Source organism: Lacerta agilis, chromosome 8, assembly GCF_009819535.1.
Source record: "Lacerta agilis isolate rLacAgi1 chromosome 8, rLacAgi1.pri, whole genome shotgun sequence".
Taxonomy (NCBI): domain Eukaryota; kingdom Metazoa; phylum Chordata; class Lepidosauria; order Squamata; family Lacertidae; genus Lacerta; species Lacerta agilis.
Genome location: NC_046319.1, coordinates 83,219,734 through 83,244,896, shown reverse-complemented (window position 1 = coordinate 83,244,896; position 25,163 = coordinate 83,219,734). Strand labels below are relative to the sequence as shown.

At 48.8% G+C, this 25,163-nt stretch overlaps 1 protein-coding gene and 1 pseudogene across 1 annotated transcript in view; one reads left to right on the top strand and one right to left on the bottom strand.

Annotated features, from left to right (window-relative positions):
* Positions 1–25,163, top strand: part of LOC117051905 (zinc finger protein 91-like) — a 186,517-nt gene that overhangs the window by 112,098 nt on the left and 49,256 nt on the right. The gene's annotated exons all lie outside the window — the stretch shown is intronic.
* Positions 4,799–23,397, bottom strand: LOC117051907 (annotated as a pseudogene).

Below are 25,163 nucleotides of genomic sequence, written 5' to 3'. Positions count from 1 at the left end.
CAATGCAATTCTGGGCTGCATCAATAGGAATATAGCATCTAGATCAAGGGAAGTAATAGTACCACTATATTCCACTCTGGTCAGACCTCACCTGGAATACTGTGTCCAGTTCTGGGCACGCCAGTTCAAGAAGGATACTGACAAGCTGGAACGTGTCCAGAGGAGGGCAACCAAAATGGTCCAAGGTCTGGAAACGATGCCTTATGAGGAACGGCTTAGGGAGCTGGGTATGTTTAGCCTGGAGAAGAGAAGGTTAAGGGGTGACATGATAGCCATGTTCAAATATATAAAAGGATGTCATATAGAGGAGGGAGAAAGGTTGTTTTCTGCTGCTCCAGAGAAGCGGACACGGGCAATGGATTCAAACTACAAGAAAGAAGATTCCACCTAAATATTAGGAAGAACTTCCTGACAGTAAGAGCTGTTGGACAGTGGAATTTGCTGCCAAGGAGTGTGGTGGAGTCTCCTTCTTTGGAGGTCTTGAAGCGGAGGCTTGACAGCCATCTGTCAGGAATGCTTTGATGGTGTTTCCTGCTTGGCAGGGGGTTGGACTGGATGGCCCTTGGGGTCTCTTCCAACTCTAGGATTCTATGATCACTGTCAAGGCTTCCCTTCCTGCGCTTCTCCTCTGAAAGGATCCGGATTCACTCCAGGTTTCTCTCTGGGGTATGTGCTGCTCCCTCCTATTGCTGGATTCCCACCTGAGGGGGGTGGCAAAGGACCTTCTGCTTGAGGGGGGGGAGCCCTGCATCCCCCCCCCCGTTTCTGTCCAGGATGCATTGTATCCGCTCGTGGCTACATTTTGTAGAGCGCTTCTTCCACTCTTTCCGGGGTCCATTTCTTTTTTCTTTTTTTTTGTCAATCTGTTTCTTTATTGTTTAAAATCATACACGTCATACAAAAAAACACACACAAACGTCACAAATATTCACATCTTCACACATAACTACTTACATACTTTTACATCAAACATAAATGTTTACATACATAATAACTATCCACACTTATACTAACACCATCTCAAACCTCCAATTATCCATTTCTTATGCTCAAGGAGTCGCGCAAAACAGACAAAGGACACAACAGCCTTGCGGATCGTGCGCTCCAGACACTGGGGTGGGGCTGCTTCATGACTTCGGATTGGCTGTCTGTCACCATTCCATGATGCTGATTGGTTAGCGATGGTTCTTGGAGTAACCCTCGTGTTTCATTGAGGATTTGGGGACTCCATGGAAGGGTTTACAAGTCTCTTCGCTGCAGAAGGGGGAGGGGGTTTCTTTGGGGCGGGGGCACCCAGGCTCATCGTCCTGCCTGGGTGAATGGGATATTGGGGTGTTTGGATGGTCTCTTAGTCCCTGGCTCTACCAACAGCTTGCGGGGTGAAAGGCCTGGAGGGGTCGCCTGGGGTCTCTCTCGCCCCCCCACCCCAAGCTGCTTTGTTGTCCCGCAAGAGGCCAGGGAGTGTCTCTGCAAGGCCGTCCTCCTGGCGGCCCTTCTCCTCCTCTATTTCAACCCCTCATCCCCAGGGGCCTGAGCAGTGGATCCCACCCCCTCCTCCCTAGCAATGGAACGGGTTTCATATATATTTGATAGAAAAGTGATCAGCTACCCTGTGGAGCAGGTGGGGGAACGTGTGTATTGGAACATATCTGATGTTGTCTTGTGTTTCAAGTTCAGGAAAAACGTTCTGACAGTAAGAACATATTTATAATCGGAATCTCCATTCCTGTTATCTTGAAGCCATTGGTTTGAATCCCACCCTCCGGAGAAGGAGTAAACAAGGAGCACCATCAATTTGCAGCTTGGAGGAGATGGAAGAGGAAGCACTGTGAACCCCCACCCCCCCGGAAAAAATTCATGCTGAGAACCACCGTGACTTCTTCAGATCAATGGAGCTATACAATAGGACAGCCTTGCTAATCAATTGTTCAGCAGAGTGGCCAGTTCGAAAAGGCTGCCAGGCGGCACATTAGAAGATGGATTATATACACAGCACACCAAGAAGCGTTTTTTGATTGTTGGAAAGGCTTCAAACCAATTTCTGCACACTAACGGAGCCCGGCACGCTTCCTCTGTGCAAGTACCTGCCTGAAGCGTTTTTCCTTGCTGCCGTCTCCTGTGCTATTCAGCAGAGTTATCTTCTCTTATCTCACGCAACGGTGTGTGTGCGCATAGCCAGCAAATTACAGAAAACAAAGTCCGGCTTCTTTCTAATCTAGAAGCATTTATTTTACAAGGCATAAATCTACATTCCTGGAGAGACGCAAGCCATGTTGGTGGCTTCTCCCTTCTCTCCGTTCTCCGTACACAGAAAAACAAGTATCACATTACAAAGTACAACAGTACACAGAGCATCCGGTGACGCTCTTCCTCCTGTGGGTGGGACAACCGGTTGAGCTTGTTAACTCTAAAAGCTCCAAATCTCTACAAAATGCCACAACACTCTTCGACTTGCATCAAGAAAGGTCACAGGTCATGGGATACATAGCTTAATGTGGATATCGACTCCTGAAATTACCTTGGGGTGTCCCAGAGTGCCCAGGTCATTTGGGTCTCAGATGTCTCACTTTGACACCATGCCCATGGCATCCAGGACTTCCATGGGACTGTTGACATTTCTGTCTCCTGTGTCAAAGACCTTTGAGGAGAGATGCCAATTCTCACCCGGATGCTAGCTCAACACAGACCTCTTTCCCAAAACATCACCGGCCCTTCTAGGATCAGATAAGGCTGCAAGTGGCAGGCAACGTGCACATCACAACTTTACACAGTGCAGGAGGGTGGCACGCATAGCTGTCAACTTTCGGACTTGAAAATAAGGGATCAGCAGCCTCACCTATGACAGTCACATGGCAGTGGTGGGCGGAGCCAGAAGCAAAAGTGGGCGGAGCAGCTCGCCAACTTTCCAGCTCCTCTTCCTCCAGAATAAATGGGGGGGTGTTTAATTCGCAGGGGCCCCTCCGAGGTGCCCCCTTATTGGGAATGAGCATGTGTGCCCACTCACAGTGGGAGGGGGGTAGAGGAAGAAGGTGGTGTGTGCCCCCCTGTCCCATTGTTCTTGGCCACCTTCCCCAGAGCGCAACGCCTTCTCCTTGGCACAGTTTTGGGGGGCTCAACAGCTCCCCGTCCCTCGAACAGAACCCGACCCCCCCTTCCACTTTGGGACATGCCCGAGCACCGCTGCCCACCCCTTCCCGTCCGGTCGCCTCTGTGGTCCGGATCTGTTGCGCTCTCCACGACGCAAAGAAAGCAAACCCGGAAAGTTGCAGGAGCAAATCTCTGGCTCAGGATCAGGATAGCAGGGGGTCGGTGGGGGGCACATCTTCCTTTCTTGAGACCCCCCCAAAAAGAAAGCTTACCCCCCCAAATAAAACCAAGTTGCGCAGAACAGAACCGGTGCGCCCCGGACCTCGCTGCCCAGTGACGGTCGTGCAGTGGCTGCGCTGGGAGGCAGATCTGGGAACCGCCTTTCCCCCACAAGTCAAGCTGCATGGCCAGCTCTTCTCTCTCCTCGCCGGTAGCCATCGAGGGACAGCCTCCTCCGCCTGCTCTTTCTCTCCGCCCCGCCGAGCAGGGCAGGCAGGCAGGCAGGCAAGCAGTCTCTCCGGCAAGCAGAGGAGGGCGAAGCAGGCCAGCCCGCCCGCCCGGCAAGAGGCGTGCCCGGCCCCTGGAAGTGCTGCCGGTTCCAGCGCAGCAGCCAGCCGGGGAGGAGAGAGAGAGAGAGCTTGGCCGGGCTGCCGACGGAGCGCTCCCCCCAGCGTCTACTCGCTCGCTCTGTCGGCTCTCCTGCTCCGCTGGCAGCCGAGGGAAGCGACCGAGGGAACCCAGGAATATACGGGTTTTTGCCGCATCCGGGACAGCAGCGGGAAACGTGTTAAAAAACGGGGGAATCCCGGCCAATACGGGACACTTGACACCACTGGTGGCACAAGGGTTACAAAATGCAGGCATATAAAAATCAGACCTAATGCATTTTATTTAAACTCCAAATGCAATTAATACTAGGACACTTTGAACAGAATCAAAATCTCTAATCTCTGATATTCAATCGACTATCACAATTTTTACACCAAGCCCTTCCTAGGAAAGCTCAGCATGGACAGCAACTTCATCAGTGTCGCCAAATCACTCTTATCCCTCTCAGTGGCGGAGCTAGGCTCCGCGGCACCCGGGGCGGCAAAGGAAACCCCCCGGGGGCGGGGCGTCGTGACGGCACATTGTGACGTCACGATGCCCCGCCCCCGGGGTGTTTCCGGGAGTGCCGCTGCCGGCTTCTGCAGCCCCCTTTTAAGCTGAAGAGCCCGCTTTTAAGCTCTGCGGCTCAAAAGGAGGCTGTGGAAGCGGCAGCCCGACGCTGCTGCTCCTCCCGGGGCGACTGAGTGAGCATCGGCGCGTGGGGGTGACAAGCGCCGGCCCCTCCTGCCACTCCCCACGCTGCTGGTCACCCCGGGAGCAGCAGCGCTGCACGGAGGGGGTGCTCCCTCGGCCGTGCGCTGTTGCTCCTGGGGTGACGGAGAGAGCGGCAGCGCTTGGGAATGGCGGGAGGGGCTGCTGCTTGTCACCCCCATGAGCCGCCGCTTTCTCCGTTGCCCCGGGAGCAAGAGCGCACGGCCGAGGGAGCACCCCGTCCGTGCAGCGCTGCTGCTCCCAGGGTGACCGGCGTTGCGTGGGGAGTGGCGGGAGTGGCTGCCGCTTGTCACCCCCACCCGCCGCTTCTCACCCCCACCCGCCGCTTGTCACACCTGCCACTCGGGGCGTACCGCCCCCACCGCACCCCCTAGCGACGCCCCTGATCCCTCTCCCCAGGCATGACGTGAAGAAGCTATTGAATGAATGAATAAATCTTAATTTGCATCAGCCACCGACCATAGTAATAGAACAACAATATGATATACAAAGAAGATGAAAGAAGTCTGTTACATAAAATACTTTTTAAGGTTTTGAGTCCATAGTCAAATAGTGGGTCTTATTCTGATTGCCCCAGCTAAAAACCTTGCAACCTTTGGACTTCCGGTGCCGGCGCCATCCTGTGCAGTCGGGAGACCTCTTCGTTCTGAGACGGCTCCGGTGTTTTTCGGCTTTGGAGTTACTGCAACAGCGCTGCGGGTTCCTTAAAACCACGGGAGGAGCGTCCCGTGGACTGGGGTTCTAGTGGGCGCCAGATGTGCCGCCCCGGTTCTCAGGCTTCCCTTGTAAAAGGGAGGCTTGAGTGAACCGGGATCCGGTACGGCGCTGAAGAACCATTGCAAACCGAAGACACAAAGCAGCGGGATCTGCCAGTTTGGAGCGCCTGCATTTTCCTCGATTTGGATTTAAAGAAGGACTCTGTAAGTAAAGGAACTTGATTTGGATTACTAAATTTTTTTTAAAAAAAATTGGCTTGCGGAGGGAGATTAAAGTGAGGAAGTCCGTCTCTCTCCGATAGCGGTAAGAGGACAGTAACGTCAAAGAAGCTGAAGCCGTTTTAAACTTGCTTTGAAGTTTAACTCTGATTTCGTATACCTTAGAGTCCCCTGTCTTTGGGGTAAAACTAAGACCTTGATTGATTTCTTTCTGTGGATTACAAAGTATTAGGTTGATATTACTAACCCTCTGGCTATGGATCCCTGGTTGGTCCGGTAATGGCGGCTGTTGACCGGCTGGCGCAGCTGGAAAAGTACTGAAACCTTATCACTTCCGCCCAACTAATTCCCACGGTCTCTGTAAACCCAACAATGACACCAATCCAGGAGAGAATATTGTTGCAACTAAGACTACTTCAATCACTTCAGCAAAATCTTGTAAGAAAGTTTATCCAGATTGCAGCAACTTTGGAAAACTCTGTTCTACGCCCACTCGAAGGAGAGGAGGGAGCGAAAGTGGATCCTGTGGAATCTTTGGAGGATGAATTGGCACAGGCTTCTAAACAAGAGGGGCTTCCTTTGTGTGACAGGCGGGGAGCCCCCAATCGGAACATTATAGCTGACTTTTGGGGTGGCAGCCCAGAAGTTCAAGAAGTTCAAGAACAACAGGGAATCCAACAGAAACTTGAGAGTGGGGAAATGAAACTTTGTTATGACTTTATTGAAACAAGTTATCAAGAAGAATGCTACACTCTGGAGAAGAAGCTATTTCTGAAGGGAAGCGCAGAAGTGAGAGTGAAAGAAGTTAAATCAACTTTGAATGAGATAATAGGAGAAGGAGAATCTGGACTGGTGGAATGTTGGGGGAGAGACTGGGTGTGTGTGGGAAAGTTGAAGGATGGGAAACAAATGGGCAGGAGAGGGGTGGGGTAATGGGTGAATTATTAGAAAGGAAGGATTGACGACGGTATCCGACACCAGAGGGAAAATGGAATATGAGATTGGAAGAAATATTTAGGTATAGGTTAATTTGGGTTTTTTTAATAGACAGAGAATTGGAATCAGAAGAAATATAGGCTATAGCATAACAAAGTTAAGTTAAGAAAGGATATAAGAGGTAGTGATGTGCAATTTGAGGTTTGTTTTATAGAATAAAATTTTCGAGTTAAAATGCGTCGACAAGAATAAGGATTAAGATTTAACATATAATGAGTAGGATTGTATGATTAAGATGAGAGGGTGTAAAGTAGATATCACAATGTTACAAAGTTACTAAAAGAGGATTGGAAATGAACGCAGAGGAGAGGACGGGAGGAGGTCCCGATAGAATGTTAAAAACCTGGGAAAGATAATTAGATTTTTGTGTTTGCAGTATTATAGTTTTGTATTTTTGTAGTTTTGTAGTTTTGACATTTGTTTTTTTTTTGTTATTGTTTGTTTGTTTGTGGTTTGTATTTGTCTTATTGGAAAATTTAATAATTTTTTTTTAAAAAAAACAACCTTGCAACCTTTGCTGTCACCTGCTCATCTTGATCTGCCAAGAGAAAGGACACTGTGAAGAAGGTCTTAAACACCTTGGCCAAGAACTTGCAAGTCACAGCTGTGGGTACGTAGTAGGAATTACTATGAGGCACCAGATGTGACAAAGAACCCAACTGCAGTCATTACTTCATACTAACTATTGTCTCCTAAAATTAAATCTGTATACAGACACTACTATACTTTGTCCCCACTGTGAATTCTTTGATGGATCATGAGTTTGGCCTTCTCAATGAATCTCTTTCCACATTCCGAACATTTATAGGGTTACTCTCCCATATGAATTATCTGATGGGAAGTGAGACTTTCTTTCCAGGTGAAGCTCTTTCCACATTCCAAGCACTGATATGGTTTCTCCCCTGTATGAATTCTTTGATGGGAAGTGAAACGCTCTTTTCGACTGAAGCTCTTTCCACATTCCAGGCACTGATAGGGTTTCTCTCCTGTATGAATTCTTTGATGTAAAGTGAGATGGTAGTCCTGACTGAAGCTCTTTCCACATTCCGAGCATTGATACGGTTTCTCCCCTGTATGAATTCTTTGATGGAGAGTGAGACTGAAGCTGTGAAGGAAGCTCTTTCCACATTCCATACACTTATAGGGTTTCTCCCCTGTATGAATTTTTTGATGGGTAGTGAGATTGGAGACCCGACTGAAGCTCTTTCCACATTCCAAGCACTGATATGGTTTCTCCCCTGTATGAATTCTTTGATGGGAAGTGACATGGTAGAGCCGACTGAAGCTCTTTCCACATTCCAAGCACTGATATGGTTTCTCCCCTGTATGAATTCTTTGATGGGAAGTCAATGCGTTCTTTGTTCTGAAGTTCTTGTCACACGCTTGGCACTGATAGGGTTTCTCTCCTGTATGAATCCTTTGATGCGCAGTGAGAAGGGAGCTGTGACTGAAGCTCTTTCCACATTCCAGGCACTGATATGGTTTCTCCCCTGTATGAATTCTTTGATGGGAAGTCAATTCGTTCTTTGTTCTGAAGTTCTTGTCACACTCTTGACACTGATAGGGTTTCTCTCCTGTATGAATCTTTTGATGGGAAGTGAGAACTTTTTTGGAGACGAAGCTCTTTCCACACTCCAAGCACTGATAGGGTTTCTCCCCTGTATGAATTCTTTGATGGGAAGTCAATTCGTTCTTTGTTCTGAAGTTCTTGTCACACTCTTGACACTGATAGGGTTTCTCCCCTGTATGAATCCTTTGATGGGAAGTCAATTCGTTCTTTGTTCTGAAGTTCTTGTCACACTCTTGACACTGATAGGGTTTCTCCCCTGTATGAATCCTTTGATGGGAAGTCAATTCGTTCTTTGTTCTGAAGTTCTTGTCACACTCTTGACACTGATAGGGTTTCTCCCCTGTATGAATTCTTCGATGGGAAGTGAGATGTGAGCCCTTACTGAAGCTCTTTCCACATTCCAGGCACTGATATGGTTTCTCCCCTGTATGAATTCTTTGATGGGAAGTGACACTCTCTTTTCGACTGAAGCTCTTTCCACACTTTAAGCACTGATAGGGTTTTTCCCCTGTATGAATCCTTTGATGGGAAGTGAGATGGGAGACATTACTGAAGCTCTTTCCACATTCCGAGCATTGATACGGTTTCTCCCCTGTATGAATTCTTTGATGGACAGTGAGACTGAAGCTGTGAAGGAAGCTCTTTCCACATTCCATACACTTATAGGGTTTTTCTCCTGTATGAATCCTTTGATGCACAGTGAGCTGGGAGATCTTATTAAAGTTCTTTCCACATTCTAAGCAGTGAATGGATTTCTTCCTGATGGTATTTCTTTCATGGGAAGTGGAATGGGAGCTCTGACTGAAGCTCTCTCTGCACTCTGAATACGGATATGGCTCCTTCACTGTGTGGATTTTGGTGTGGTCTCCCTCGTTCTTCATGTCCAATTCACCACCACCTGCAACTGAGAGAGAAATGGATTACAGACTCAGGAATAAACGAAGCCCCAAATAATGGAGCAATTAGTTCTGGTACAGTCTCTCCTGCCCTGATCTCCACTAAGTGCTCAACTGCCTGAAGCATCAGGAAAGGCATCTGTTTTCCTTTTTCTTCTTTTTGGAGCATGTGGAGGAAATGGTCAAGCTTTATTTTGTAAAACCTACCCGGATCCCCTAATTTGTGGTTGAGGTTTCCTAGCAGCTGAGGAATGGCTGCAGCCTCCCCAAGGCACAGGGTCTGCTCTGAATCAGGCCTGTTGCTGCTGGGGCTGCCGTTGCTTCCCCTGTAGTTACAGCCCCGAGGATGCTCAAGGACAGTCTCACAGCTACGTGGGTTTCTGTTTCGTAAAACCGTGTCACCCCCAACAGGAGGCCTTGTAGCCCCTGGGCTCCCTGTTATTGACAGAGCCCTTGTAGGAGCCAATGGAACAATTGAAAGGGTGGCCAGGCAGGCTGGTTTTGGCTTTGGCCCATAGCTTAGGTCAGAACTGCCTGCGCACAGTAACACCCCCTGATCCGGCTCTTGCTGAGAACCGCATGGCATCCAATGAGCCTCAGCCTTGTAGGCTGAAACCTTGAAGGCCAGCCCTCCAAGGGGGAGCCATTTTGGAGGGGGGTAGGAATGATAATCATAATCATCATCATCATCATCATCATCTGCTGCTGCTGCTGCTGGTTGCTGCCCAGGAGGACTCCCCTGTGTGAGTGCCTGAGGGCCCCGTTCCTGCCACTCACCACCTGGCCTCAAAAGGACTGCTGCCATGGCTGTTGCTGCCCAGATCAGTGCAAAGCTCTTTTTTAAATGTTTTAAAATGTTTTTATTATTATTATTCCTTTTCATCTTTTTAAATTCTCTTGTTTTGGGGGGTGGGAAAAATGTTTAGTGGGGTTTTGGGTTTTGTTTAATTTTGGTTATTTGTAATTTTTATAGTTTTTGGTTTGTATTGTTGTGTTTTGTTTTCTGTTTTTATATAGGTTTTATTTTGTTCTTAAGGGGTGGGGTTAGGGCTGCCTAGGACGGGGTCCCAGCCAACAAAATGGCTAGGGCAGGTTCTACAGGGGGGGATGCACTGGGACAACCGATCTCAGTGATCACGGGCAGGAGGAGGAGTTACGCTAAGACCTGACCGGACAGAGACTGGAATCAGCAAGGGATACCCACATGACCTGAAGATGCTGCTGTGCAATGCCATGTCAATGTTGAATAAAACCACTGCCATCCATGACTTGATTGTGGATGGAGGACTTGACCTGGCATGTGTAACAGAGACTTGGTTGGATGAAGCAGATGGGCCTGTCCTTGCCGCTGCTTGTCCACCAGGTTTCTCTTACGCACAGCAACCCAGGCCTTGTGGGCGGGGAGAGGGGGTTGCAGTGATTTTTAGGAAGTCATTAGTTTGCACCAGGCATCCTATCGGGAAGACCCAGTTCTCTGAGTGCATGTTCTGGAAGTTGGGCAATAGGGGCAGTACAGGATTCCTTTTGGTGTACTGACCTCATCGCTGCACCAAGGATTCCCTGCCCGAGCTGCTTCAGGTCGTAGCGGATGTTCTCCTGGAGTCACCTAGTTTGGTCGTCCTAGGGGATTTTAACATCCATGCCGACACGACCTTACAAGGGGCCGCTCGGGACTTCGTGGAAAGCATGGCCTCCATGGGGCTGTCCCTGAATAAGTCTGGTCCAACTCATAGCCGAGGACATGCCTTAGACCTGGTATTCACCTCTATGGATGTTGGTGATCTGACATTAAAAAAAAAGCGAAACTAAAGAAGTGCCATGGTCAGATCACTTCCTGGTGCAATTGGACTTCTCCACAACCCTTCCCCTCTGCAGGGAGGTGGGGCCAATTCAGATGGTCCGCCCCCACCACTTAATGGATCCAAATGGTTTCCAGAGAGTGGTAGGGGATACTTTATCCCATGTTGATGGCCTTTCAGCTAATTCCCTGGTGGCCCTCTGGAATGTGGAGCTAACCAGGGCTATTGACTGTTTGGCTCCGAAGTGCCCTCTCCGGTTGCATGGAGCCCGGACAGCCCCGTGGTTTTCCCCGGAGCTGAGGGCAATGAAACAATCGTTGAGACGGCTAGACGGTGGCAGAAAACCCATTCTGAATCCTACCCTACACAGGTTAGAGCTCAACGTCGAGCCTCCCAAGTGGCGATAGCAACGGCGAAGAAGACTTTCTTCACCGCCTCTATTGCATCTGCAGAAAATAGCAGCAGGAGACTCTTTCAGGTGGTTCGGAATCTATCGGAAACACCTTCGTCATCGGGGCCTGGTAGGGACCCCAAGATCTCCTGCAATGCGTTTGCAAAAAAATTTGCAGATAAAATCGCTCCGATTCAGAAAGAGGTAGACTCCACCGTGGGAGCAGGGCCGGGGCGGGAGAGTGCCAGAGTCCTGTCTAGACCAGTTGCATGGGATCAATTTCAATCTGTTACCTCCGAGGATGTGGACAGGCTGCTTGGACGAGTGAAACCAACCACCTGTCTCCTTGATCCTTGCCCATCCTGGCTTATAAAAGCTAGCCGGGAGGGGCTGGGCGATGGGCTCCGCGGGGTGGTGAATGCTTCCCTCTGTGAGGGAGCATTCCCTGACCCGCTGAAAGAGGCGGTCATTAAACCGCTTCTTAAAAAAACATCTTTAGACCCGGCCAATATGGCCAACTATCGCCCAGTCTCAAATCTCCCATTCTTGGGCAAGGTGATTGAGCGGGTGGTTGCTGAACAACTCCAGGCACGCCTGGAAGAAGCGGACCATTTGGATCCCTTCCAATCGGGATTCAGGCCTCATCATGGGACTGAAACTGCCTTGGTCGCGCTGGTCGATGATCTCCGGCAGGCTTGGGACAAAGGTGAGGGCTGTTTCCTGGTTCTGCTGGATCTCTCAGCGGCCTTTGACACCATCGACCATAACATCCTTCTGGACCGGCTAGAGGGGTTGGGAGCTGGGGGCACTGTTATACAGTGGTTCCGCTCCTTCCTCCTGGGCCGTGTTCAGAAAGTGGTGGTGGGGGATGAGTGTTCAGACCCCTGGGCTCTCACTTGTGGGGTGCCTCAGGGTTGTGTCCTCTCCACCATGCTTTTTAATATCTATATGAAGCCACTGGGAGAGATCATCAGGGGGTTTGGGCTGGGTGTTCATCAGTACGCGGATGATACCCAGCTCTACCTCTCTTTCAAATCAGAACCAGTGAAGGCGGTGAAGGTCCTGTGTGAGTGTCTGCAGGCGGTTGGAGGATGGATGGCGGCTAACAGATTGAGGTTGAATCCTGACAAGACAGAAGTACTGTTTTTGGGGGACAGGAGGAGGGCAGGTGTGGAGGATTCCCTGGTCCTGAATGGGGTAACTGTGCCCCTGAAGGACCAGGTGCGCAGCCTGGGAGTCATTTTGGACTCACAGCTGTCCATGGAGGCGCAGGTTGATTCTGTGTCCAGGGCAGCTGTCTACCAGCTCCATCTGGTACGCAGGCTGAGACCCTACCTGCCCGCGGACTGTCTCACCAGAGTGGTGCATGCTCTGGTTATCTCCCGCTTGGACTACTGCTATGCGCTCTATGTGGGGCTACCTTTGAAGGTGACCCGGAAACTGCAATTAATCCAGAATGCGGCAGCTAGACTGGTGACTGGGAGTGGCCGCCGGGACCACATAACACCGGTCCTGAGAGATCTACATTGGCTCCCAGTGCGTTTCCGAGCACAATTCAAAGTGTTGGTGCTGACCTTTAAAGCCCTAAACGGCCTCGGTCCTGTATACCTGAAGGAGTGTCTCCACCCTCATCATTCAGTCCGGACACTGAGATCCAGCGCCGAGGGCCTTCTGGCGGTTCCCTCACTGCGAGAAGCAAAACTACAGGGAACCAGGCAGAGGGCCTTCTCGGTAGTGGCGCCCGCCCTGTGGAACGCCCTCCCATCACAGGTCAAGGAAATAAACAACTACCTGACATTCAGAAAATACCTGAAGGCAGCCCTTTTTAGGGAAGTTTTTAATGTGTGATATTTTTGTATTTGATTTCTGTTGGAAACCGCCCAGAGTGGCTGGGGAAATCCAGCCAGATGGGTGGGGTACTAATAATAATAATAATAATAATAATAATAATAATAATAATAATTGATACTCTCCCCATCTGGCTGGGTTTCATGCTTTGAAAAGGCAGAATTGGAGGAAGAATATTCACAGGCAAAGCAGTCAATAGTCTTCCATCCAAGGCTGTCCGTGGGAGTGTTATCATCCCAGGTGCTGTGGGTGGCGCTGTTGAGCCCCATCGAAAAATCAGAGGTTTGTCACATTGGGAGATGCCTTGAATTACAAAGCAGATAAGATGATCTAACAGGGAGCCTTACCTAGAGAGTTCAACATCCCATGATTCTCCTCCATGACCTCCTGATACAGAGCTCTCTGGTCAGGATCCAGCAACACGGACTCCTCGTCTGTGAAATGGACAACTACATCTTCAAAGCACACTGGGCCCTAAAAGGAAAAGGAAAAGGTTGTCCTCTTAGACAATATCAAGGTCAAGAGCTACACTTCCATCTGTTGTCTTCTGCCTCTTCATTGACGTTCTGTTTTAATGGGATTCTTTCTCTGCACATTTCATTATGGATACATTCTCGTTTGCCACATGGAAGGATCCCCTTTCTTCTGTCCCCCTGCGCTGTTCTTGCCGGGTGGGGAGGACCCTCCTGATGCCCTATAGACATCTTCAAGGTGCGCAGGGGGGCAACGACTGGGGGATGAGAGGGGGGAAGACCCACTGTGCGACTGATGGTGTCCCCTCCTCTCCAGGGCTCTCCTCAGGCTGCTCCTCCAGCTTCAGGGCTCTCTGGATTGTGGGGTACCAGCAAGGAGGAGAGCTTGTCACAAGAGGACTAGGAGACCCTTGTTCTTCTTCACCAGCTGGACTCCTCTCTGCCTCTCGGTTTCCCACATCTCTGTATCCTGCCTCCTCTTCTGCCTCTGTGTCTGCACTGCTCTCTGCCACAGAATCCCCCTGCTCACTAAGTCCTGTTGCCTCTTCAGCTACTGACAACTTCTCCTCCCAGCCTGCACCCTCTTCTCCCTCTGACCTCTCATCTTCATCCCACCACCCCTCCCCTGGCCCTGAGCCTTCATTCCTTGGGGGTTCCTCCCACCCTTCCTCTGTGTCCAACCAGTCCATGACATCCTCTCTCCCCACATGGCTCCTTCCTCCTACCTGCTCTGGTTCCACGGGGGCAGCTTCCCCTCCGCCACCAAGAAAAGATGGACAAAGAGGTCTTGCTGGTATCGTTCTGTCTCCTGAGAGAGAAAATGGTAAGTGCATGCTTCACTCTGAAGGAAAACTACAGGTGGGCCTTCAAACAAGTATGAGTTGCCACCTAAATGTGGATGTTTGTACCCATTTCACATATGAGTTGTGCAACAGTACATGTCCCTCTCGTCTGGGCTCTTGGTCCCCTGTGACTTCTCCAACAAGATGGAAAGAAGTCACAGATTACTTTCAGAATCCACAAAATGTGACCAAACAGAGAAAAAACTCCTTCCTCCTTACCCAGTGGCCTCTCTTTGGAGTCCAAGGAAGTCTTCTCTGTCTCAGAGGAATCCGGACCCATTTCTGGAAAGTGATCCCTCCTCTGAAAGAGCAACAGGCATTCAAAAGAAGTAGATTAGAAGTGGAGTGGCTTAGAACACAAACACTTTAGGGGTGTCCGATATCATTCCTCAGATGCTTTCCAAAAAAGGATGGGCAAATTAGTAGAGAACTGGGGGAAACACTCCCTCCTGTTTTGAGCCCCTTGGGAGTATCCTGAGGAAAGTCTCTCTCACCTGCTCTTCTGCCTGCTTTCTCTCCTCTGCCTGACTCAGGAGGAATCCTTCGGCCAGCGCCACTGCCTGGGAACTGGTCTCCGCTCCACATTCCCTCACCCAGCTCTCCATCTCTGGAGGAAGGACAGCCAGGAACTGCTCCAAGATCACCAGGTCCAGCATCTCAGCTTTTGTGTGTCTTTCTGGCTTCAGCCATTGACGGCAAAGGTGGTAGAGTCTGCTGCAAACCTCTCGGGGTCCTTTGAACTCCTGGTAGCAGAACTGCCTCAACTGCTGGCTGTGCACATCTGACCAAAGGGTGTCCTCCTCACCCGGGTTCTTCTTCACAGAGTTTTCCCAGAATCCCCCACTGCTCCCATGTTGGATTGCAAGGCCTCTTCCTGCTTCAGGGCCAGCTGAGTCTTGCTCATCCATCTCTGTTCTCAGGACACCTCCAAGAGATCGGAAGGAGGTCCTAGGTCTTCTGCCAAGTTCTGCCTGTTCTAATGAGAGGTTTTGGCAAATCCTAAAAAGCAAATACATTCTTTTCTTATAAAAATTAATACACAGTAAAGAGGAGAAGAAGGTTCTCTGGGCAAGCATGGAGATGTATAGGCAGGAATCACAGCCTAGACCAGGAGTTTCTATTTTTAAATAGGAAGAATGAAGTCAGAATTGAAAAGTGAGTCATTTGTACCAGGTGTAATTTGGACTCAAGGCAGAAGTGGGGGGTCCCTCCCTCCCCCCCCAAATGTCAGGGCCCATTTCTTTCCAGCGTCTGTCTCCTTTTCCAGCACTTGGAATCTCCCAGGTTCTCAAGACAAACTACTGGGGTGAGGTCCCTTTTCTCTTTGTTCTGAGGGCCAGATCCTGATCTGGACAACCCACTCGGGCCACATGGGAGGGGGCCAAAGGACAGCTCCCAAAGGTAAGAGAAATAGGACTCCCCTTCATTCTGTGATTGTAAGTGGTTTTAAGTTCTTTTCAGTATTGTGTTTTAATATTGTAATCTGCCTTGGGAACTGAGGGAGAAAGATGGTGTGGGGGTGATGGTGGGGGTGGTGTTACATAGCTTAACCCCCACCCAGCCACATATGCTTGGAGGGTCTTTGGGATCCAACATGGTCCCTGGGGGCTCAGGTGGCCTTGGGGACTAGGAGGGCCCTTTTGAAGCTCCAGCCACCGTCCCTTTGGCACAGAGAGGATGTGGCCATGGGACCTCCTACTCTGGATCCGATGGGATTCTTGCAAGGTCCTCTGTGTGGAACTGGAAAGCGGCTCTGAGACTGGCCTCAAATGGCTGGGGGTCCCTCTTTTTATCTGTGGTGTATCTATCCCACCTTTTTTTCCAATCCATGGATCTGCCCCTCCCACCTGAATACCCACAAAACTCTTTGGGAATACATTTATGTCATTTAAATGCTACTCGATATTGATCCAGAGCAGAACTCTCACATATATAGTTAGCAGAGCAAAAACTCAAACACATTGCAGGATTCCCAAAAAAATTGATTGGAGGCAATTCTATATTGGGGGGGGGAGACGACTACCAAGAGACCGGGATCTACTCACAGAGTTAAAAAGTGGCAGTGATCTACTCCCTTTTGGGGTGTTCAGGTCAAAGTTCTTGAGCTTTTTTTAGGGAAGTGAAGATCCCCGTTTTGGGGGGGGGGTTTCAGGTAAGAGTTGAAAGTTGTTAAGCTTCTTTGGGAGAGCGAGTGATCTACCCGTGATCTACCGTAGACTTCCAGTGATCTACCGGTAGATCACGACCTACCTGTTGGACATGCCTGCTAGATTTCCTCCAGCAGATCTTTCCTGCCAGCGAAGACAAATGAGCAGAATGGTCACAAATAATCCAACCCACCCAGGATTGGCACCGTCCACTTGCAGCAGACTTCATTTAAATTCGCCCCCCAGGCCCCCTCCCCTGCAGCCCTGGGACTCCCCCCCTTCTCCCCACTGCGCCCTATGGGGAAGAGAGAGGAGGCTTACAAGATCCCAAAGGATCCCCCGACGCAGCTCTTGCAGAGGAGAGGAAAGGAGGAAGGGGGAGGGGATTTACTCGGGAGGACCTCGTGCGTCCCCCCCTTATTTCCTGTCCTCTTTAGGAATGCAGCTCTGTTCCTTTTAACCCTTGGCGAGCCGGGCTCCCCCCTCCCTCCCTCCCTCCCTCTCTCTGCAAAGGCGGAGCCCCGGGCATCGCAGCAGCACCCAGGGGGGTCTTCTTTGGGGAAAGTCTGGGCTGGCTTCGGAGCTGCTCCCTCCCTTGGAAACGGAAGCAGGAGCAACAGTGTGACAGAACATAATCGGGTTCCCCCCCCCCATCCCCACCCCCCAGTTACCTCCGGTCAGCAAATGGAGGAGCCGAGTTGGAGAAGGAAAATAGCGGTCAGGAGACCTGATCTTGGTTTGTTGCAAGGAAGGTTCCAAGGTGAAAAAGAGAAGGAACTCCCAGCGAGGGGGTGGAAGAGATTTAAAAGGGGTTTCCGGCTTTCCCACAATACATCACCGTACGTCATGACATCATCACAAAAGAGGAGGGGTTGTCATGCAGAAAGTGTGAAAGTGTCGCCCCCCCTGTCATTCCAGCTCCCCACACCTTTGAATTCAGGAGCTGCTTCCCCAAAGAACGAGACCAGGATTTACTCCTCCCCCCCCCTCTCAAGGCTTCCCTTCCTGCGCTTCTCCCCTGAAAGGATCCGGATTCACTCCAGGTTTTTCTCTGGGGTATGTGCTGCTCCCTCCTATTGCTGGATTCCCACCTGAGGGGGGGGCAAAGGACCTTCTGCTTGAGGGGGGGAGCCCTGCATTCCCCCCTGTTTCTGTCCAGAATGCATTGTAACCACTCGTGGCTACATTTTGTAGAGCGCTTCTTCCACTCTTTCCGGGGTCCATTTCTTACGCTCAAGGAGTCGCGCAAAAGAGACAAAGGCCACAACAGCCTTGCGGATCGCGCGCTCCAGACACTGGGGGGGGGCGCTGCTTCATGACTTCAGATTGGCTGGCTGTCACCATTCTGTTACGGAAATCACCGGGTAGAGGCTGCTCTGCTCCCGGTCCTACGGAAGAAGCCCGTGGTTCGCTGCGGAGTCAAAGGAGACCAGCCAGAGATTGGAGCAAAAGCAAAGGAGTTTATTGCGCAACAAGGTTCCGGAGGATCCGAAACCCCGAACAAAGCGTGTCATGAACTTTTAAAACTTCCCGCTATTGCCCAGCATACATTGCAAAACACATCATAAGTACGTCAGGGAAGGGAGGGGGAAAGAGGAGGTTCAAGCAAGATTTACATACGGGTAAACAAATTTTACATATCAGGAAGGGTGGCAGGAACTAGTGAAGGGATTTAGGGTAGGGACAATATACATCCAGATCTTCTACCAGGCGAGAACAATGGGGAAACACCTGGGAGGATGTCTGCAACCATGGCAACAGATTGGAGGGTGCTTGACTGGATCACCTGGGTGGAGGAATTTCCTGCAGCACCTGGTGTGTACGTGTTCCCTCGCTTAAGGGATTATGAAAGCCACTGGGATGAATTTTATTTGGATGACAGAAAATCATACACAGTCAAAATAATAATCTTCTGATGGTTGGAGAATGGCGGGGACCGTGGGACTAGAGAGGCCATCTCCCAAGGAGAAGATAGACACTAGAATGGAGCAGATCGGATGTGGCATTCCGGAGATATGATTTTTTACAATATTAAACGTTTGCAGTGCTAAAGAGACCACCCCAGAGTCTAAATTGTCTAGTAGTTACGTTGTATCGAGTTATAATTAACAACTTCCTTCGCAAACTACATCGTAGTAAGAGTTCCATTGTTGACCTGTCATCACCTCGTCAGTGGGTTAAACGAGGCGTGCAGAGCGGCAGCTGAACGTTCCATCTTGCAGGCTGAGCTGAATGCATGCTTCTGATTGGTGGGTTGCCGTTCATTGAGAAAATGGCCCGTGCGAGGAACGGGCTTGACAGGAGCGAGTTCGGAGGCTTTTCAGGGGCACAAATCGGGGCTTTTGGGGAAACCCTTTATCGTGAGGGTTTATGTGGGTGCAGGTGTAACTTGTGTGTGTGGGGAAGACCAGAACAGAGTGGAAGGGGTGCCCGCTCATCGTCCGGGGGGGGGGGGTGTAGCTTCCCAGTCCCGCACTCGCTGGCATGAAGGCCTCGCGGTGGGGCAGGTGACGGCTGGAACTTTTCCCTATCAATTCCACGATGCTGATTGGTCAGCGATGGTTCTTGGAGTAATCCTCCATTGAGGGTTTGGGGACTCCATGGAAGGGTTTACAAGCCTCTTCGCTGCAGAAGGGGGAGGGGGTTTCTGTGGGGCGGGGGCACCCTGCATGGCTGAATGGGATATTGGGGTGTTTGGATGGCCTCTTAGTCCCCGGCTCTACCAACAGCTTGCGGGGTGAAAGGCCTGGAGGGGTCGCCTGGGGTCTCTCTCGCCCCCACCCCCACCCCAAGCTGCTTTGTTGTCCCGCAAGAGGCCAGGGAGTGTCTCTGCAAGGCCGTCCTCCTGGCAGCCCTTCTCCTCCTCTATTTCAACCCCTCATCCCCAAGGGGCCTGAGCAGTGGATCCCACCCCCTCCTCCCTAACAATGCAGCAGGTTTCATATATATTTGATAGAAAAGTGATCAGCTACCCTGTGGAGCAGGTGGGGGAACGTGTGTATTGGAACATATCTGATGTTGTCTTGTGTTTAAAGTTCAGGAAAAACGTTCTGACAGTAAGAACATATTTATAATCGGAATCTCCATTCCTGTTATCTTGAAGCCATTGGTTCGAATCCCACCCTCCAGAGAAGGAGAAAACAAGGAGCACCATCAATTTGCAGCATGGAGGAGATGGAAGAGGGAGCACTGTTAACCACCCCCCCCCTAATCATGGTGAGAATCACCATGGCATCTTCAGATCAAGGGAGCTATACAAATTTAATAGCTATAGAAATAATAAAGTACGTTAATTGCTTGTGTGGTAAGAATTTACTGCTACGCCAGGAGTTTGTTACCCGGGTGAAGGAACACCCGAAATAAAAACACGGGACCAAGAGAATGAAAGCAAACTCACGAGTCCTGCAGGGACCCAGTTTATTCAAACTATTGCAATAGGACAGCCTTGCTAACCAGTTGTCCAGCGGAGTGGCCACTTCGAAAAGGCTGCCAGGAGGCACATTAGAAGACAGATTATATACACAGCACACCAAGACTCATAAAATGCCACAACACTCTTCCACTTGCATCAAGAAAGGTCACAGGTCATGGGACGCATGGCTTAATGCGGTTATCGACTCCTCTGAAATTACCTTGGGGTGTCCCAGAGTGCCCAGGTCATTTGGGTCTCAGGTGTCTCACTTTGACACCATGCCCATGGCAACCGGGACTTCCATGGGACTGTTGACATTTCTGTCTCCTGTGTCAAAGAGCTTTGAGGAGAGATGCCAATTCTCACCCGGATGCTAGCTCAACACAGACCTCTTTCCCAAAACATCACCTGCCCTTCTAGGGTCAGATAAGGATGGAAGTGGCAGGCAATGTACACATCACAACTTTACACAGTGCAGGAGGGTGTCACGAGGGTTACAAAATGCAGGCATACCAAAATCAAACATAATGCATTCTATCAAAAAGGCTAAATGCAATTACCGCATTTTTGCTCCATAAGATGCACCTAGTTTTTAGAGGAGGGAAAAAATTCTGAATCAAATGTTGTAGTTAAGGCTGAATGCAATTAATACTAGGACACTTTGTGCAAAACCAAAACCTATAATATTTAATATTCAATCAACTATCACTTTTTTACACCAAGTCCTACCAAGGAAAGCTCGGCATGGACAGGAACCTCATCAGTGTCGACCAATCGCTCTTCGCTCTTCCCCCTCTGTCCATTCATGCCGTGAAGAAGGAATGAGACACCTTGGCCAAGGACTTGCAAGTCAGTTTTGGGTATGTAGTAGGTATTAATATTCGGCTTCTGCAAAACTCGCCCTCATACAGATTGAAGTCTCCTAAAATTAAATCTGTATACAGCCACTACTATAGTTCTCCTCCACTCTGAATTCTTTGATGTGAAGTTAAACCTTTCCACATTCTGCTCACTGATAGCGTTTCTCTCCTGTATGCATTCTTTGATGGGAAGTGAAACTATCCATTTTTCTGAAGCTCTTTCCACACTCTTGGAACTGACAGGGTTTTTCTCAAGGATTAACTCTTTGATGGGTCATAGGATGGCATTTTTGAATGAAGCTCTTTCCACACTAAAAGCACTGATAAGGTTACTCCACTATATGAATTCTTTGATGGGAAGTGAGACTGGTGCTCCGGGTGAAGCTCTTTCCACATTCCAAGCACTGATATCGCTTCTCCTCTGTATGAATTCTGTGATGGTTTGTGAGACTGCTGCTCTGGGTGAATTTCTTTCCACATTCAAAGCACTGATATGGCTTCTCCCCGGTATGAATTCTTTGATGGAGAGTGAGCTGGTGTCTCTCAATGAAGCTCTTTCCACATTCCAAGCACTGATAGGGTTTCTCCCCTGTATGAATTCTGTGATGGTTTGTGAGACGGGTGCTCTGGGTGAATTTCTTTCCACATTCAAAGCACTGATATGGCTTTTCCCCAGTATGAATTCTTTGATGGGAAGTGAGTTTGCTGCTTGTATTGTAGCTCTCTCCACATTCGAAACATTTATAAGGTTTCTCCCCGGTATGAATTCTCTGGTGGCGAATGAGATGACTTTTTATAATATATCTCTTTCCACATTCCACGCACTGATAGGGTTTCTCCCCAGTATGAATTCTCTGATGGGAAGTGAGAGAGTCTTTTCGACTGAAGCTCTTGTCACATTCTTGGCACTGATAGGGTTTCTCTGCTCTATGAATTATTTGATGGGCCGTAAGATGGACTTTTTGAATGAAGCTCTTCCCACACTCCAAGCACTGATAGGGTTTCTCCCCTGTATGAATTCTTTGATGGGAAGTGAGACTGTCCTTTTTTCTGAAGCTGTGCCCACAATCTTGGCACTGAAAGGGTTTTTCCTTTGTATGAATTCTCTGATGGAGAGTGAGCTTGTGTCTGTGAATGAACATCTTTCCACATTCCAAGCACTGATGTGGCTTCTCCCCTGTATGAATATATTGATGGACTCTTAGTTGGTAGCTATGAGTGAAGCTCTTGCCACACTCTTGGCAGCAATAGGGTTTCTCTCCTGTATGAATTATTTGATGTGAAGTGAGATTGTCCTTTCGACGGAAGCACTTTCCACATTCCAAACACTTATAGGGTTTCTCTCCTGTATGAATTCTTTGATGGGAAGCGAAGCTCTGTTTCCAGGCGAAACTCTTTCCACACTCCAAGCACTGAAAAGGTTTCTTCCCAATAGGATTTCCTTGATTTGAAGTGGAATGGGAGCTCTGACTGAAGCTCTCTCCGCACTCTGAAGATGGATATGACTTCCCCACGGTGTGGATTTTGTCGTGGTCTCCCTCGTTCTTCATCTCCAATTCATCACCACCTGCAACTAAGTGGCAAACAGATTAGAGCCTCAGGAATACTACTACTACTATTACTACTACTACTACTACTACTAATTTATTATTTATACCCCACCCACTTGGCTGAGTTTCCCCAGCCACTCTGGGCAGCTTCCAACAAAAATTAAAATACAATAATCCATCAAACATTAAAAGCTTCCCTAAACAGGGCTGACTTCAGATGTCTTCTAAAAGTCTGGTAGTTGTTGTTCTCTTTGACATCTGTTGGGAGGGCGTTCCACAGGGTGGGTGCCACTACCGAGAAGGCCCTCTGCCTGATTCCCTGTAACTTTAGATAGATATTTTATTTTGGCTTTTTGACCATGTATAAAACAAAACAAAACGGTACAAAACAAAACCATAACAGCGTAAGATAATACCATTACAAGGTGGTAATTTGATTATCAAATGATAATACCCTTACGAAAACACAAAACAAGGGGATTGGGTTTTTAGATAAAATACTAATAAAACTTTCAATAATCAAACAGCGTTCCGGAACATCTCTTATGCGAGAGGACTGCAGTTAAAAACCTTGCAACCTGTAGGGTTCTATGGGGGTCCGTATCTTGCAGCATGTATGCTAGATGTGACTCGGCTGACTTGTCGGCTAGTTTCTGGATTATCGGGTTTAATATACTAGTCCGAGCCGATCTATACATGGGGCAACTGAACATTATATGCTGGAGGGATTCAGTTGACTTATTGTCACAAACACACAGAACAGAGACCTGACCCTTAGTAAATCTGTGTCTCAGCACATTTGATGGAAAAACATTAAATCTCGCTTTAATGAAGGCAAATCTGTGTGACGCCACGGAAAGGGAAGTTAGGTAAGCTGGAACCTGATAAATAGGAGTGATGCCAATATTCATCAGCGAACAGACCCCCCACACCCGTTAGTAGATTTTGATATAGTTCTACCTCTTCCAATCTCTGTTTAATAAGTCTTTTAGCTATGGCCAGATCTAACTTAAGGAGTTCTGATGGTGAAATTCCATAGGACAGAAATTTGGCGTGGATTTGACTAGTCCACTGATTTGCAAAATTGTCTCGCCATAAACATTGGATGAGGTAGTGACCAGATAATCTGTGCCAAAGAGATAGCCAGTAGTTAAAGACTCTCTTCCTTAGGGATGACTCTATTGAGGGGATCTTCAATTCTAGACGGATGGATGGATGTATTACTTACGCATGAAGGTAGCTTTAGAAGTTGGCGTAAAAATTTATTTTGTAGTGTCTCCGGGGTGTAAGGTTTGCCGAAGCCACCCAGAGCGGGGCGGCATAAGCCAATGTGGAAATCACTTTTATGTTAAACACCTTTAGAGCCGAGGGGACATGTAGTGCCCCCTCGGAAAAGAAAAAGCGAAGAAGAGAGTGAGAGAGGGCTTTGGTCTTATTACAATAAGTAATTAATTTGTGACTTCCACCCCAAATTATATTGGAAGTATATTCCTAAATATTGGAATTTAAGTACTTGTTCAATTTCCACTCCATCTAGTTTCCATGTATAGAATTTCCTACTTCTTGAAAAGATCAATACTTTGGATTTAGAGTGGTTTATGGACAGTTGATTAGAATTGCAATAAGCAGCAAAAATCTTAAGCACCCTCCTTAAGCCCACTCTGGAGCAGGAGAAAATCACTGCATCATCCGCATAAAGGAGTAGCGGACAGCGATAGCCTGCAAGGCGTGGAGCATGAATAATTTTGTGCGATTCAAGTAGCGGGTTCCTCATATCGCTGATAAACAGATTGAAAAGGAAGGGCGCTAATATGCAACCTTGGCGTACTCCTTTATTTATTGGCACGGAATTAGTGAGGTCGCCAGCGGGTGAAAGTCTCACCCTGGCAGCTGACCCTTCGTGCAGTTGGATCATGAGCCACAGAAGCCTTCTATCAATACCCCATCCTGCGAGTTTATCCCATAGTATATTTCTAGGAATACTATCGAAGGCTGCCTTCAGATCTATGACGGCACAGAGTTGGCCTCGACAGGAGGACGAGTACTTCTGGGCCAGATGGTAGAGAGTTATTGCATGACCAGTCGTGGAGCAGTTTGGTCTAAACCCGGCTTGTTCATAGCCGATCAGATTTGACTCGTCAGCCCACCTTGCCAGTCTTGCTAAGAAAAACAGGCATACAATTTCCCTATAATCGATAGTAGGCTAATATTCCGGTAATTCCCTGGGTCTCCTGGAGGACATTTTTTTAATAAATTGGAATTATAATGGCCTCCTTCCACGTTCTTGGTATCTGGCCAGTTGCGTTAATTGCAGCAAAGGTTTTAGCAGGATCCCGGCCCACCATATAGGGTGTAATTTTATAGCCTCGGCAGGTATCAAATCTGGACCGGGAGCCTTACCTGTTTTCAGCTGAGCTATTAATTCTGTAATTTCGGCAGGGTCTGTATTGGGCCAGATAGGTAAATAGCTAAAAAGATGCTCCAAATGGGCAACCGGAGCCTCTGTCATGGAAAAATATTTCCTCAGGAACTGTTCCCATATAGGGGCCAGAATAATCATCAAGGGATATTTCCTTGATCTTCTATTAATTAGAGACCAAAACTCCCGAGAGTTATGTGATCTTGAAGCGGCAATCAGGGCCTGCCAGCGATTTAATTGCCACTCACGTTTGGCCGTTTTCTGTGCCTGCTTATAGGCAATTTTGGCCTGTGAATAGTTTTGTGGCAAGGCAGTAGCACCCGAAAGTTTATATTCCTTGTATATGGCACACAGCTTGAGTCTAGCCTGTTTACATAAGGAGTTATACCAAGGAGCACCAGATTTAAAATAACCACGATTAACCCTTTGGGTTAATCTTGACCTTGCCGACAAAGGTCCGTATAGTTAAAGCTATGGTTTTCCCAGAAATAATGTACGGAAGTGAGAGCTGGACCATAAAGAAGGCTGATCGCCGAAGAATTGATGCTTTTGAATTATGGTGCTGGAGGAGACTCTTGAGAGTCCCATGGACTGCAAGAAGATCAAACCTATCCATCC